Raw genomic sequence first — 14,177 nt, forward strand, 5'->3', positions numbered from 1 at the left:
TAATCTTCGGGCTCGACTTTCTGACGACGCATTCTGCCCTCATTGACTGTTCCACCGGTACGCTGTGCCTCGAGCGTCCTCTTCTTTCAGACGTTCGCCCCGAACAACCGAACACCCTCTGCTGCACTGTAACGTTTGCTCGCTTACCTCCAAAAGCCTTACCCTTCGTCGAATAGGCCTCAACGGCAACCGTGCCTGATGGCGACTATGTCGACGCACCTATTCTTGAGGTCCTCTTGGTGCGCGACATCTCTGTGCCACACTCCGTCGTAACCCTTGCGCTAATCGGATGTGCCTCTCCGTTACGAATTTTGGCTTGACGAAGCAAGTGTTACCTGAAGGCAAAGCGGTGGCCACGTTTCGGTGAATGACAGACGACCACGTTACTGCTTTTGCAGCCGACGCGTCTCCAGATCCTCCGATTACCCGCAGGATGCCATGAACCTCCGGACCTCGCACCTGTTCAAGCAGACGTCCTATATCGCCTTTTGTTTTGCTACCGCGACATATTTGACATTTACAATCGACCACTTGGTCAGACGTCCCTTCTTAAGCATCGGATAAACACTGGTGAATCTGTTCCCATTCACCGCCGACCGTATGGCGTGTCCACGGCAGAGCGGCAAGTTATTCTGCAGGAAGTAAACAAGATGGTCGCCAAAGGCACTGTTGAGCCCTCCTCGAGTCCTTGGGAGTCGCCGGTTGTGCTCGTCAAAAACAAAGATGCACGTGGCATTTCTGCGTTGATTACCGCCACCTGAACCGAATCACTAAAAAGGACGTTCACACTTTACCACGAATCGACGACGCTCTTGACTGTCTTCACGCTGTCAAATACTTTTCGTCCATAGACCTTCGATCTGTTTATTTTCAGATTTCCGTAGATGAGCAAGACCAAGAAAGGACCGCTTTTGTCACTCCAGATGGCCTTACCAATTCGAAGTTATGCCCTTCGATATATATGCAACGCCCCCCCCCCCTCCCCACGTTTCCACGAATGATGGACTCTCTACTTCAAAGTTTCAAGTGGCCAACTTGCCTTTGTTACCTCGACGACGTCCTTGTGTTTCCTTCTACATTTGAGATGCACCTAGAGCGCGTCGTGGCTTTCCTTGACGTCTTCCGCAAGGCTGGGCTCCAATTAAACTCATGGAAGTGCCACTTCGGGCGCCGACAGATTACAGTGCTAGGCCATCTCGTCGATGCTTCCGGCGTACAGCCCAACCCGGAGAAGGTTCGAGCAGTAACGGCTTTTCCTGTACCTCAGTCTGTCAAAGACGTCCGGAGTATTGTGGGGCTCTGTTCTTATTTCAGACGGTTTGTGAAAGATTTCGCAGCAATCGCTCGACCACTCACTGAACTTTTGAAGAAAGACGTGCCATTTACGTGGGGTTCCCCTCAGGCTGCCGCTTTTTACGCCTTATTACGATTCTCACCAGTCCACCTGTCGTGGCCCACTTTGACCCGTCCGCACCTACAGAGGTCCAAACCGATGCCAGTGGTTATGGGATCGGCGCCATCTTAGCGCAACGCCAACATGGACAAGACCGTGTTATTGCCTATGCTAGCCGGCTCCCGACAACTGCAGAGCGCAACTATTCGATCACCGAGCGCGAATGTCTTGCTCTCGTCTAGGCTGTTTCAAAGTTCGGCCCAGATTTATATGGCAAGCCCTTCTCAGTAATCACAGACCATCATGCGCTCTGTTGGCTTTCGTCGCTCGAGGATCCTACTCGCCGGCTCGGTCGTTGGGCCCTCCGACTACAAGAATGTCCCTACACAGTGACATACAACTCGGGACGCCAACATCAGGACGCAGACTGCCTCTCTCGCTACCCAGTCGAAGACCCGACCTCTACATCTGATACTGACACCGACGCCTGCGTTCTCTCTGTATTTTTTCGACCTACAACTCCAGATGAAGTGCACGCTAGTTTTATGTCTCTAAAAAACACCCAAGCACGCGATATCGACGGACTACAGATAAAGCCGATGAAATTTGTTATCGACGCCCTCCTCCCAGTGCTCACTCTCCTGTACAATGTTTGTCTGTCTACTGGAGTATTTCCGTCAGGCATGGAATGTGCAAAGGTTACTGTGTTGTTTAAATCTGGAGACAGAAACAGCCTTTCAAATTATCGGCCCGTGTCAGTACTTCCAGTAATTTCAAAAGGACTTGAGAAAATCATCTGTAAGCGGGTTGTGTCATTCTGCGAGAAACATTCTCTGTTAACTAACCACCAATTTGGCTTTGGTCACGGCATGTCAACAGAAATCGCTCTGTTAACGCAAAAAGATCTCATATTGACAAGGTTTGAGGAAAAGAAAACAACACTAGGTGTTTTTGTAGATTTCTCCAAAGAATTCGATAGGCTTAATCATATCACGTTATTTATGAAATTACAGCATTACTGTTTTCGCGGTTTTCCTCTTGAGCTTCTTAAGTCGTACCTAAACAAAAGAAAACAATGTGTCTGTATTGGAAATGTTCGCTCAGGTTTATTAAACATACACTCAGGGGTTTCTCAAGGGAGCATATTAGGGCCCCTACATTTTATTATATATATAAAGCCTTAATCAACATTAACTATGACGCCCAATTTATAATTTATCCTGACGATGCAGCTCTGTCCTTCCAGTCATATTACATAGAAAAGCTGTCACAATTAGCGAACACCGTGTTGCGTAATCTATTCCCGCGGTCTAAAGCAAATTCATTAGATATAAACACATGAAAAACAACCGCAGTACTATTCACTCCTGTAGAGAAACATGTAAATCGTGATTTGGAAATGTTTCTTGGCAATGAAAAAAAATTGATATTGCAGCTAGTGTGAAAACACTGGGGGTAACCTTCAATCAACATGTAAGTTGGGATGAGCATGTTGAGCGCGTAACTGCAAATATGGCTAGAGTGTGTTGTATACATTGTAAATTGCAACACACTCTTCCCCCAAAAATAAAGCTACTGCTTTAAAATTATATATTCGCTTCTCGTGCAAATTACTGCAGCCTAGTGTGGGGAAATACGTCAAATAAATTTCAGTAGGCTATCTGTCTTACAAAAAAAGAAAGCTTTGCGCCACGTTTCTCAGGTTGCGCATGAAGCTCGCACGGGACATTTATTTTCAGCGCTTAATGTTCTTCCCCTTTATCAGCTGCATTATTTCAATCTCACAATAAAATACGTGAAAGACGAAATCATACCAATTTTCTTAATCTTTGCAAGATAGAAAAACCTGGTGAAGTGCAGTACAACATTCGAATCGCGAAATATGGGCGGTTCCTTTTCACGGACTAAGCAAGGGCGTAATAGATTAGTATGCAGAATGCCGGTGTTACTAAACAACTTTACAAAAAAGAATATCAATATAAGCACAACTACCCGGCAGAAATTAAAAGGACATTATGCACACTGTGAATACCATAGGTCGGCACACTCACTCATGAGTGCACTCACTCGCACTCATTTCAAAGGCGTGAGTCCGAGTGCGAGTGAGTGCCACTGAGTGTGAGTGCAGGTGAGTGCGAGTGCGAGTGAGTGCTAGTGAGTGTGAGTGCAGGTGAGTGCGAGTGGGAGTGAGTGCCAGTGAGTGTGAGTGCAGGTGAGTGCGAGTGAGTGCCAGTGAGTGTGAGTGCAGGTGAGTGCGAGTGCGAGCGAGTGCCAGTGAGTGTGAGTGCCGGTGAGTGCGAGTGCGAGTGAGTGCCTGTGAGTGTGAGTGGAGGTGAGTGCAGGCGAGTGCGAGTGAGTGCCTGTGAGTGTGAGTGGAGGTGAGTGCAGGCGAGTGCGAGTGAGTGCCAGTGAGTGTGAGTGCAGGCGAGTGCGAGTGAGTGCCTGTGAGTGTGAGTGGAGGTGAGTGCGAGTGCGAGTGAGTGCCAGTGAGTGTGAGTGCAGGTGAGTGCGAGTGAGTGTCAGTGAGTGTGAGTGGAGGTGAGTGCTAGTGCGAGTGAGTGGAAGTGAGTGCGAGTGAGAGCCCGTGACTGTGAGTGGAAGTGAGTGCGAGTGCGCGTGAGTGCCAGTGAGTGTGAGTGAGTGCCAGTGAGTGTGAGTGGAAGTGAGTGCGAGTGAGAGTGAGTGCCAGTGAGTGTGAATGCGAGTGAGTGCCGGTGAGTGTGAGTGGAGGTGAGTGTGAGTGAGTGCCAGTGAGTGTGAGTGGAGGTGAGAGCCAATGAGTGTGAGTGGAAGTGAGTGTGAAAGTGGTGAGTGCCTGTGAGTGTGAGTGGAGATGAGTGTGAACGTGACTGAGTGCTGTGTGAGTGGAGCTGAGTGTGAACGTGACTGTGTACTGTGAGTGTGAACGGGGTGAGTGCTTTTGGGTGTGTAGAGGTGAGTGTGAACATGAGTGTGAGTGCAGGTGAGTGTGAACATGAGTGAGTGGTTGTGAGTGGAAGTGAGTGTGAACGTGGTGATTGCTTGAACGATAAGCAGAGGTGATATCGGTTCACCTTGCTTGCGGAAAAATGGAGGCACGTTGTGTGCACAAGCTCACTCGCGGTGATGACTTATAGCACTAGAAGATTCTGCACGCCAAGATAGAAACCACTCAATAAGGTCGTAATAATCCAAGATCAGGGATGAGTGAGACAATGTATAATGAGATGAGCGGATATATTATATTGCGATAGCAATTATATGGACACTCCAAGCGAACTTCTGCCGGGGTCGTGGACGTCGTTGTGAGGTTCTGTATAAAGTCCAAACACGGTAAAATCGTCGCAGCGTGCCGGCGGTACGCTGCGTGTGCGAGTGCAAGCTTACGAGGGTCAGCCGACACTTGCTGCTCAATCTCGCGCGCGCGAGGGAAAAGGCGAGGCGGAAGCGCGCTGCTTCTGTCGCGCGTCAGGCATTGGGGGAGGGGGTCGTCTTGCTGCGGCGGCGGCCGCGTGGTTGTCGCACATCGAAAGCGATCTGCGACGTGGAAAAAGGGCGCGCGCGCGCGCGCCTCCTCTTCAATGCGATTTGCGACGTGAGCTATGTTCAGCTAGAGCCGGTGACTTCGTATGCGCTGTGTTTTCGACGTTTAGTTCGCTTTGAAGCGAGAGGCGGCACGAAGGTCAATTCGCTCGCGGCTATAGCTGCGCCTCCTTACTCCAGCGTTCTGACAGCGAGTTTCCGCGGTCATCCAGCGAGATGCGTGCATGTTTACCTGTTCGCGCGTGACACCGTGCTTGTCTATTTAGTTAGTAGGCGAATGTTTACAAGTTTATACGGCACATTAAAATACTATACTGGCTTCGCATAGCTCTCTACTAATTTGCTATCGCAATCGAAGCTTTGCCTTTCGGGCGAAACTGCGACATTTTCTTTAATACACCAGGGAATATGTATTGGCTGGAGCGCTGGTGGCAGACATATCTAAATCATGCCCGGCTAATTTTGCCATGACTTCCAATGAGTGAAGACGTTTAATAACGTGGGATTTGCTACAGCTTCGCTGGTCATCCGCCTTCAGAGGTTGGAATGGCTCCTCATTTTCTTCCTGCTTCCCTCTTAAACGTATACGTACAGGTTCCTTATATAAACAGGCAGAGCGGAAGAGGGACTAGCCAAGTTAGCACAGAGTAACAGACACGCACGCTCGCATATATGGATAAAAAGCGAAGATGCAATGATAGATACAGCTTTGTTCTCCCTTTTGTGTTTGTTTCGGCGTTAAGTGGTTGACTAAGTATACGGACAGTCAATCTCTCCCTCTATTTCCCGCTCTCTTGGCTCAATCCGACCGAAGGGGAGCTAAGCGAGCATGGGCGGCAAGCATGCACACGTCTAATGTCAATGACAGAGAGATGGACAGAGAGGGTTTGGGGCTGACGTCAATGTTTATGTCGCCATGAATAAATTGAAACTAAAATTTTAGTCGTGCTAGTTTTGCTCTACTTTGCAGTGTTAATAAACCAGCTCTCTTTAATAATTTGATCAATGAATCTGTTAATTTGTACTTATTAAAACATAACCTTATTGCCTTCCTCTGCACCCCTTCCATTCTTGCAATGAGTTATTTTGTGTACGGAAACCAAACAATATTGGCGTGCTCCAGCACTGTTCGAACAAGCATTTTGTAGGCCAGCAAATTTTATCTGGGGGCGCAAGACGAAGGTGTCTTCTCAGAAAGAAGAGTCGGTTTAGTGCTCAGCATGTACATTGATTTCCACTTGAGGTTATTTTGTTAACATGGCTTTCCCATCGGAGAGCGTATGTTAAAGTGACACCTAAATATTTACGCTGAAATGCACAAGTGAGAGGTGTGTCATTAATAATGTAAGTAAACTCAGATATCTGTTTCTTTCTTACTGTTAGCGTTACAGATTTTTCGGCATTTAGAGTCCTGACACCAAGAAAAGGGAGAATTTTGTATATGGTGATTATCACTGTGATTAATTTCGCGGTATGAAATACAATAGTCAGCGAATAGACGGATGTTACCATGTAATCGGGAAGGCAAATCATTTATGTATATTAAAATAAGCCTGGGTCCAAAACACTGCCTTGGCGCACTCCCGATGCAACAGGTGCTAAATTGGAAACTTCGTTATGAATATACACGAATTGTGAGCGGTATAGATCGGCACAGTGACTCATGAGTGCACTCACTCACACTCGCACTCATTTCGAAGGGCTGAGTGCGCGTGAGTGCCAGTGTGTGTGAGTGAGTGCGAGTGAGTGCCAGTGAATGTGAGTGTAAGTGAGTGCGAGTGCGAGCGAGTGTTAGTGAGTGTGAGTGCAGGTGAGTGCGAATGCCAGTGAGTGTGAGTGCAGATGAGTGCAAGTGAGTGCGAGTGAGTACCAGTGAATGTGAGTGTAAGTGAATGCGAGTGCGAGCGAGTACCAGTGAGTGCGAGTGCAGGTGAGTGCGAGTGAGTGCCAGTGAGTGTGAGTGTAGGTGAGTGCGAGTGAGTACCAGTGATTGTGAGTGCAGGTAAGTGCGAGTGCGAGTGAGTGCCAGTTAGTGTGAGTGCAGGTGAGTGCGAGTGGCAGTGAGTGCCAGTGAGTGCGAGTGCGAGTGAGTGCCAGTGAGTGTGAGTGCAGGTGAGTGCGAGTGAGTACCAATGATTGTGAGTGCAGGTGAGTGCGAGTGCGAGTGAGTGCCAGTGAGTGTGAGTGCAGGTGAGTGCGAGTGCGAATGAGGCCAGTGAGTGAGTGCAGGTGAGTGCGAGTGGGAGTGAGTGCCAGTGAGTGTGAGTGCAGGTGAGTGCGAGTGCGAGTGAGTACCAGTGAGTGTGAGTGCAGGTGAGTGGGAGTGCGAGTGAGTGCCTGTGAGTGTGAGTGGAGATCAGTGCGAGTGCGAGTGAGTGTCTGTGAGTGTGAGTGGAGGTGAGTGCGAGTGCGAGTGAGCGCCAGTGAGTGTGAGTGGGAGTGCGAGTGCGAGTGAGTGCTGTGAGTGTTAGTGGAGGTGAGTGTGAACGTGAGTGAGTGCGGGGCCTGGAAAAAATTATGGTGAGTGAGTGTGAGTGAGTGTTCTCCCACACTGCCGACCTATGGTGAATACACAAGTGCATATACCATAAACGCAACTTCTTTACAGAACACTTCCTTTTATTCCTTGCAAAATTATCAAATTAGTTATTACAATGTCAGATATTATGTATATCTTTCATGTATATCATGTGTGTTTTTAGTTTTTTATATTTTCTTTTTCTTCTGGAAATTTTCACTGCCAAATACAATCAGGGCCAAAGCCCTTGTCAAGCTGCTGGAACGCAGCTTTTTGCTCCGGTCCTGGCATTTTGTCTTTGTAAGAACTGAATGCGAAATAAAGTGTGCGTCCGTCCGTCCGTCCATCCGTCCGTCCGTCTGTCTGTCTGTCTGTCTGTCTGTCTGTCTGTCTGTCTGTCTGTCTGTCTGTCTGTCTGTCTGTCTGTCTGTCTGTCTGTCTGTCTGTCTGTCTGTCTGTCTGTCTGTCTGTCTGTCTGTCTGTCTGTCTGTCTGTCTGTCTGTCTGATCATCATCGAACGCCTGGAATCATGACTTGCTGACAGTTCCCTTCGCTTATTCATATTTCAAGATGGCGTACTCTACCGCCACAACCTTCACCCTGACGGCCCAGCATTACTCCTTGTGATCCCTAAACACCTTCGCTCAGCTGTTCTCCACGAACTTCACGGCGCTTCTTTTGGCCAGGGCTTGCTCGCTCCGTTCGAGGATACGTAGCAAACAAGACACCATCGACGCTCCCTTTCGGGTACCTTCAACCACTCGACATTCCCGCGGAGCCATTCTTTCTGGTTGGTTTGAGCTTACTTGGCCCTTTCCTCTATCTACCTCTGGGAACAGGTGGATCGCTGTGGACACGGATTACACCACGCGCTACGCCATCACCAGACCGCTTCCCACAAGCTGCGCCACAGATGTCGCCGATTTTGTTCTACGCGACGTGATTTTATTCCATGGAGCTCCACGACAACATCTCAGAGAGCGTGGCCGGACATTCCTATCAAAAGTTATCGCAGACATCCTGCAGTCCTGCGCAACGAGGTACAAGCTATCCACGTCATACCATCCGCAAACAAATGGCCTAACGGAGACTCTCAATCGCACTTTCACAGATATGCTGGAGAAGTATGTCTCTTCACACCACACTGACTGGGACCTCGCTCTACCGTTTGTCACGTTTGCTTATAATTCCTCGCGCCACGACACAGCCGGTTATTCCGCATTTTTTTCTTCTGTTCGGCCGAGAACCAGCACTGCCCGTCGACACAACCCTCCCTGTTCATGCAGCACCGACCAGTGAAGATGCACTTGGCGCCATCGCCCGCGCTGCCCACGCAAGGGAAATTGCCCGTGACCGCCTTCTGACTCCCAAGAGGGTCAAAGGCGTTTGTACGACCGGCGACACCGAGACGTGCACTTCCCGCCTGGTTCTTTGGTGCTTCTATGGTCTCCGTCGCGTCAGGTCGGACAGTCAGAAAAACTGCTGTCTCGCTACATAGGCACATACCGAGTGCTTCGTGCCGTGACTCCCGTCACCTACGAGATCGCCCCAACATCTGCTTCCCAGTCCAGTGATATCGTGCACGTTACACGACTGAAGCAGTATCACCCTCCCAGTGATGACATTTAGACGCTCCGAGACATCGCTTCTGCCGCTGGGGGATTATTCTACACACGTGTTGTATTTGGTTGTTTGAACGAGGCGCGCAGGCGCCATCACTCGAGAAAAGAGGAGGAAGAACGAACGGGGTTCGCGCTGTGAATACAACCGGTGAGCGCGGCGGCCGCTCTTGTAAATATATTCTGTAAATAGTTGCTCGTCAAATTGACTCGTCCTTTGCGTAACAATATGAACTAAGGATAGTAGTTTTATCGGCCGGATGAACTTTTAAACGTTCGCTTACTAACTAAATTAGCATGCATGGTGTCACGTGTGGACACGTAAACATGAACGCATCTGGCTCGATGACCGCGGAACATCGCTGTGAAAACGCTTTAGTGGGGAGGCATGGCGTCAGCAACGAGTGAATTGACCTTCGTGCCACTTCAACGGAAACTAAACGTTGCAAGCACAGCGCATACGAAGCTACCGGCACTAATCGCACTTTGTCCACATCGCAGATCGCTTTGAAGATGAGGCCCGCGCGGGCGCGTGCGCCCCATCTTCATGACACCCTGTACTTCTGTCATCTCATCATCTTATGTCACCCTGTCCAAGGTGACATAAGAAAGGACACCCTGTATTATTCGCTATTTAATTAATCCACACGTTTGTGTAATTAACCGCGCTATAGAAGGCGAGCACTATGTAGACAAATTATCACTACAGTTCATTTTTTCGACATTTATTAAACTATTTCGATACAAACGCAACACAAACTGGAATACTTTGCTGTGAAATTCTGTAATAGTAAGTTAATCGTTGTGTCAAACATAAAATGTGAATTAGTAAATGACAGTCTTGTATGGGTACTCGAAAATGTCCTTCAATAAATTACATTGACCCATTTACCAGAGAGCTGTGCAGGCAGGTCACTTGACTGATTCTGCTATGGTCGCACTCTGGTATCCGAAATGCACACATGTACTACGTAAGTTTCAGAAATGGGACATGTATAACTATTGTTTGGGTGCTGGATATTGGACCAGATGCTGCGTGGCCTCTCAAGAACTCTTTAAGCATTGTACGTATGAACAGGTTCGGATAAATCCATGCTTTTTCATGACAAACACTAAATACGCATCGCACATGCAAACGCATTCTCACATTACTTAGCCTCAATATAATAATCGCGAAAATCTGCCGCTAACGGGGCGAAATTCGCCTTTCTTCAAATTAACTTAGGCGGGTCACCATGACTGCAACGTACATACAACCTGCGCATGGCATATACAGGCTGTCCCAACTATCATGCACCAATACTTCTAAATATGCAAACGCCACGTAGCTGCACAGAACCAAGGTAACGTTGTTTGCCGTCACTTGGAGACAGATACTCAGAATATTTTTGCATTCCGCCTAATTACATAATTAGACCTAATTAATTATTCAAGTTATCAAATATTATAATTTTATTGGTTGACGAAGCCCGCGAATACACGACAAATTGCCGCGTGACTCGCCGCTCGAGCCACTTTGCGTGTATTCGCGGGCTTCTTTCACGCTCGGAAAAACACTTTTATGTAGCACGTATTGAGCAACATAAATCTGTATTGGGAGTTTTTCATGTTGCATTACAATCTTCTTATTGACATTTTTCATCTAACTATAATATTAGAGAAGTTTATTACTAATTAGGACAAATTGTGTAATCAGGCGAAATGCAAAAAAAATAATCTGACTATCTTCAAGCGACGGCAAACAACATCACCTTGGTTCTGTCCAGCTACGTGGTACTTGCATATTTTTAAATCTTGGTGCATGATAGTTGGGACACCCTTCATGTATGGTACGCTACGGGCACTGCGTGCGCACAACGGTGCTTAATTCTCTTAAGTCTCTGAAGTCACTTGCACGACAAGCTATGGCATGCGAACCACAAGACATCAAATTTAGGCCGCGCTGTTATGTCGCTTTCAACAGATCGAAAAGCGCAGAGCAACCTCTCGAAACAAAGAAACGGAGCCCCGCTTACGTGCTCTCCTTCCAAATTAACACTACAAAAGATTTGCAACGTGCCGCATTAGACATTGTCCGCGCCAGTCAATATATTGCGAAATGGAGACACGTACAGACCTGCGCTCAAATTTCGTATTAATCGGTGAATATTTCGTCGGTGAATATTGTAATATTTACCAGTGAAACAGACAGCCACTACGAAAGCAAGATATGTTCGTGATATCACCGAGCGCACTTTGCTTTACTACTCGTATTTTCCTTCTTTGTTTCAGAGTTGAATGAAACGCGAACTTCAGTTTGTCGTCCCTACAAGCAAAATTGCGAGCCAGCTCTATAAGAGTCTACAAAAAATGAGGAAGGTATGGTTGTTAATAGTGCTGTCATTATCAACGTCCGTTTTGCATCTTGCTTCGGCTACGTACTGCGACTATAAGAAGAGCTTACACCGCTTTTGGAACGGTGAGTTCCCTTATTCTGATTTATTCAAAGAACCAAATCACACCCTCTACTGCGAAGACAGGAGGAAGAGAAAGAACGTCGAATAAGAGGAAAAGCGCAGATTTTAACCGCCGGAGTATGTACATACCTGGCCTGCTACTCCGCATAGGTTTTAAGGGGAAACACGCACAAAATTCATGAAATTTTGTATACCAGAAATAAATTTTATATACCACAAAATTATAACGCGCCTCTCAAATCACGCGACGAGAGCGACCGCCAAAGTTCCCTATAAAGTCCAAGTGCGATAAGATACTATCGCGCTTCGCGCACTGTGTGCTTTAGGTGCGATTAAAAGCGTGTGAGTGTGAGACAAGAAAGATGGTGCGCGGCTGCAAGTGCGGCTGAGCGCACACGCAGCCGCGCACCCCCTACTTTAGAGGCTCATCTGCTGCGTGTGCAAAGAGTGGGCCTGCCTAGACGGCGTGGCATTATGTAAGCTTTTCTTCCCGCGTGTTTAGTACTGGAGGAGGTTGCGCAATCTCTAGTTTGGGAGACCCGTTGACGCGAGAGGCAGACGAAGCATTAGCTCCCGATCGACTGCCGGCGCTTTTCATGATGGCGTCGTGCCAGTGCACGCGACGCCATTAGCCGCGGGGGTCGGAGTGGACGAGAAAGCGTGGCTGGCTTCGCTTAATTCGTACAGCCGATGTGAAGATATCGTCGACGTGGCATGAAACCGTATCATTCGTCGCCGACTGTCAAGCTCAGCAAAATGAACTGTTTTCTCATTTCAAGTTTGCTTTTTTTGATAGCCCAATAATTCGGAAAGTTCTGCGGTCCTGCCCCGTGTAAGAAAAATAGCTCAGCGATAAAAGGTCGAATTTCAATTTATCGGAATTTCGCTATAACGAAGCATATTGCTGATTTCACCGAATTCGTTATATCGAGGTTTAAGTGAATTAACGTGTATATTGTACGCCAAGGATCACTCGAAGTAGCAGGGTCTGTTGGCTTCAACGATTACTGAGGGAAAGCTGAAACTTAAGTTTAAACTTAAGTCCAGTCTATGGAGGCAATCGTGGCAATGATTTGTTCTCGCCCAAGTTCTTTCCTGCACTGTTGTCATCGAATGTGAAAGGGCTGTAATTCGGTTTCGTAAAAACGTGATTCGTATCGAAATGCCTGCTGTGCTTGGCAAGTTCCCTTTTGCAAGGTGTGGGACCGAGCAAGCTGTGCACATCAACATCATCTATGATGATGCGCATAACTCGACAGCAGAGAAAGGACGGACCGGCATTTGACTGTGTGGACCGTTCCTTATCTCCGTCGAGCCTTTCCGCTCTTTTTACAGTGAAGCTGTTAACGGCTAGCTTCCAGGAGATCGCGTCCGTGTACCGACCGTCGTGTACAACAGTTTCGGCTCCACGTGCGTGGCGGTTTCCCATTAGTTGAGCCTCGCCACATGTGTCAAAACGGATGATGGAAGGCCCATTGTTATACCCCTCACCACCGCCGATGCCTCTTTCACAAGTGTCGCTATACTCGGCGGTGGCACGTCCCACCAATCATAGTGCCGCTTTGTCTCGTGACGTAGAGATCGCGCTGTTAGCAGCAGTTGCCCTTTGGACTCGCTATGGGACGGACGCACGTTTAACCACATCATTCAGGATCCTGACGTCAGGATCCTGACGGTGCCGTGCAGTGTGCCGCGCCTATGAACGCTGTGGCTCATGCGCTCGTCTATGACGATGGGGCGGACGTGGCGCAGCAAACGCACTACTTGGCCATCGCGCCGGGAAAAAACACGACGCCGGTGTCCTTGCTCTCAGACGAACATACCGAAGACGTTCAATATAGTCAATAATGATAACATATAAATTCACTATAGCAATATTCACTCTAGCAGACCCACCATAGTCTCCGCTTCGCTGGCTTCCATCTTCACAGTAGTCGAAGGGCTCTAAATTTTTCTGCTGTCGCGCTCTGCACATAATTTTCGCTTCAGCATCAGCTTGTTCATTGCCTTGTTCATTGCAACATGCCCAAATGATAAAAGTTTATTATCAAAATGACTGTTCGTTAGTGCAAACGTTGCGTGCATTGCGCCCATTTTCTGGCAGACGCGGTGGCCCTTCTAAGTCCACTCTCCAACGTTTGGTGGCCAAATGTGAGACGACCGGTTCGGTAAACAATTAGCCAACATCCGTACGTCAAAGGAACGCCGGATCGGCCGAGAGCATCGCCGCGATCTAGGAAAGTGTGCAGGAGAATCCGAGGCAGTCAATTCCTCGCCGTGCACAAGAACTCGGCCTTTCGTAGACTTCAACTTGGCGAATTTTGCGCCAGGACTTGGGCCTACACCCGTAGAAGATCCAACTGACCCAGGCGCTCAAAGTTAATGACCATAGACAACTCCGTTTGTTCGCTGAATGGGCGTCTGGGCGTTTGGAAGAGGATCCCACTTTTGGCCGAAATATCATCTTTAGCGACGAGGCGCATTTCTGGATGAATGGCTATGTTAAGAAGCACAATTGCCGTATATGGGATGACGCTAACCCACCCGAGATTCCCCAGCTGGCAATGTATCCACAAAATGTGACTGTTTGATGCGAATTTTGGGCCGGCGGCGTCATTGGTCCGCACTTTTTTTGAAAATGACATTGATGAAGCCGTCACTGTAAATGG

The 14,177-nt window shown here is 48.1% G+C and overlaps 1 long non-coding RNA gene across 1 annotated transcript in view; it reads left to right on the plus strand.

The window, feature by feature from the left end:
* Positions 1-14,177, plus strand: part of LOC125945941 (uncharacterized) — an 82,298-nt gene that overhangs the window by 43,198 nt on the left and 24,923 nt on the right. The window contains exon 2 of the long non-coding RNA XR_007467244.1: positions 11,324-11,510. This is a non-coding gene — a long non-coding RNA (uncharacterized LOC125945941). The remainder of the gene's footprint in view (positions 1-11,323; positions 11,511-14,177) is intronic.

Source organism: Dermacentor silvarum, chromosome 5 (assembly GCF_013339745.2).
Source record: "Dermacentor silvarum isolate Dsil-2018 chromosome 5, BIME_Dsil_1.4, whole genome shotgun sequence".
Lineage (NCBI taxonomy): Eukaryota > Metazoa > Arthropoda > Arachnida > Ixodida > Ixodidae > Dermacentor > Dermacentor silvarum.